The sequence below is a fragment of the Notothenia coriiceps genome, unplaced genomic scaffold (genome assembly GCF_000735185.1).
Source record: "Notothenia coriiceps isolate Sejong01 unplaced genomic scaffold, NC01 NC01_scaffold00037246, whole genome shotgun sequence".
Classification (NCBI taxonomy): domain Eukaryota; kingdom Metazoa; phylum Chordata; class Actinopteri; order Perciformes; family Nototheniidae; genus Notothenia; species Notothenia coriiceps.
Genome location: NW_011369947.1, coordinates 23,068,043 through 23,070,614, shown reverse-complemented (window position 1 = coordinate 23,070,614; position 2,572 = coordinate 23,068,043). Strand labels below are relative to the sequence as shown.

Genomic DNA, 2,572 nt, shown 5'->3' with positions numbered 1-2,572 from the left:
TTTATCAGAACTTAGTTCATGAGAACTCTTTAGTTCTCATGAACTAAGTACAGATCGCGTTCTCACCGGAATAAGTCCCTGAGGGGGGATTATGCAAATGAAGCCGCTGTCGTCACTTCTTCTTCTTCTGCTTTGGGTTTATTGGCAGGCCGCAAACAACTTCACGGCGTATACTGCCAGCTGGAGTCCCCGGCCGGAAGTCCCCGGAGTTGAAGCCTTCAGAGTAAATCGCCAGAACGCCGACACCTCCTCATCTCCACCGCTCCCATGTTTTATTTTGTGTTGCCATAAGTTAGTCTCTCTCCGTTGGTGCGCTGGGCTAATGCTAATGCTAATAAAGCTAATGCGAGGATAATAAAATGGCGGCTTCACAAAACTTTTTGGGAGTTTTACGGGGCGTGGTTTGCATTCCGCCCAGCCAATCAGACATAGGAACCTTTTTCTCCCACGAAAGTCCCTGCTCTCTAGCAGACACTGAAAAGGTTCTCATGAACTAATTTTAGTTCCGGCTCTTTTTGGTGTGAACGCAACATTTCGGAACTATATCGGAACTAAAGTGGGAAAAGTACTGCGGTGTGAAAGCGCCTCTTGTTTCCTTAGTGTGGCTCTGGGAGGCACATTAGCATGCTGCTAACATGCTAACATACTGATAATGTTATCTGGAAACCTTAAACATCGGTACTACATTTTGACAATGGGACAGTCAAAATGTAATGACGCAATGGCACATAAAAACATATTTCCCGTTAAGGCATCCCTTACTTGAAATCATTTGTAATTACAGATAAAATCAATACTATATTTACAATTATAAACAAGCCTTTCTTCTTATTATAAATTTTCCTTCTTGTGGTCTTTTTGGAACAAACGTATGTAATGCATTGATCTCTGTAGGAGCCATATGTTAAAATGTATAGTTTGATATAGTTGAATATTATAATCCTTTGTTGTTAGTGCTATCATATCATTTATTTGAACCAGCCGTGTTAAATTGACGGCATAGACGACCGCAGCTGTTGGTGATTTTCTGTGTGAGAAGGAGAAAGAAGCCAGAGCAACATCGTTTTTTGACCTGAGAAAATATGTGTTTGTATTTGATACCTTTTGTTGAAGTAAAGAGTCAAACCAACTATCCTGGGACGTATCTTGTCCGAGTCAAGCTTATTTGCTGATTTGTGAATCGAATTTTGGATTACTGGAACTACAATCTCGTTCAGTTTTTTGATGTTTGTATTTCTTTCTAAGTTTTCCTGTCCAGAATACATCTGTTCAGAGATTTGGGCCGACCGTTTGCTTTTATCAGACCTGGGTTTTTGCATCACACCACAGGGGTTTAACTGTATCAGTGGAAAGGTAAAGAATAACGATAAGGAGAGTCCAGTTCAATGTGAGGTCACACAGTTTGAGACTCGTCACTGAAATACAGTTCTGATGCAGAGTGGAGATCAGCTGACTGACTCTTACTGTGTAATGAGTGAGATGCTGTGTGTGTGTGTGTGTGTGTGTGTGTGTGTGTGTGTGTGTGTGTGTGTGTGTGTGTGTGTGTGTGTCACAAAGTCACAGCCTTCAGTGTTACTTCAGACTGAGTGACATTTTAAGCCCCCTCCTGCCCCTTTTCCTCCTCTGTTTCCTCTCCTTCATCTGCCTGTTTTATAGTAAATCCATCCATCCATCCATCCATCTATCCATCCATCTATCTATCTATCCATCCATCCATTAGGGGTGTAACAGTACACGTAACCGTACCGAAATTGTTTGGTACGGGCCCTTTGGTTCGGTAAACGTGTGTACTGAAGTGTCCCGAACGAATATAACGTTAAACGTAAAGAATTGAGAACGTGAACAACTTCTTGGAAGTAATCTCAGGTGCTGCGTCGCAGCATTCAGAGTAATTTGCTCACATTGGGTTCAACTCGTCATAGAGCGAACAAGTCATTTCATTGGACGAGAGGCATACTATGAGAGCTGGTCCCAGGGATGCGTTCAAGTGTAGTCAGTCATTTGAGGAACTGTCGAAATGGCGAACGCAGATAAAGTTGAGCTCGAAAATCCTCCAGCATCATTGAAGTCTCCGGTTTGGGAACATTTTGGTTTCGCAGTTACGTACAAGGATGACGGACAAAGACAGGTGGACCGAACCAAAGCTGTTTGTCGGCATTGTTCAACTAAAATTGGTTACGCGGCTGGCAATACATCACACTTGCACGCTCATTTGAAAAGGCATCACCCGAACGTGAATATCACCGGTACCAAAAGAAAAAAGACTGAAGTACAAACCCAACTCCCGCTAGCATTCAAGCCTCCACCACTCGCAACAAGTTCAGACCGAGCCAAAGCTATTACAAACGCCAAATATCCTTATGTTGCCATGTTAGCAAAGCGCTACCTGGCTGTATCTGCTACCTCTGTCCCTAGAGAGGGTGTTCTCCACAGCAGGAGACATTGTTAGTGCCAGCAGATCTGCCCTTTGGGCAAGCAATGTGGACAAGCTAATTTTTCTTAAAAAAAACATGAAAATACAATGACAAGCAAGTCATAATGTCAAACTGGCTGTTTAGGTACGAGTACAGTA

General features: G+C 42.9%; 1 protein-coding gene across 1 annotated transcript in view; it reads right to left on the bottom strand.

Moving 5' to 3' along the window:
- The window catches only part of otofa (otoferlin a), a 934,066-nt gene that overhangs the window by 855,498 nt on the left and 75,996 nt on the right, over positions 1–2,572 (bottom strand). The gene's annotated exons all lie outside the window — the stretch shown is intronic.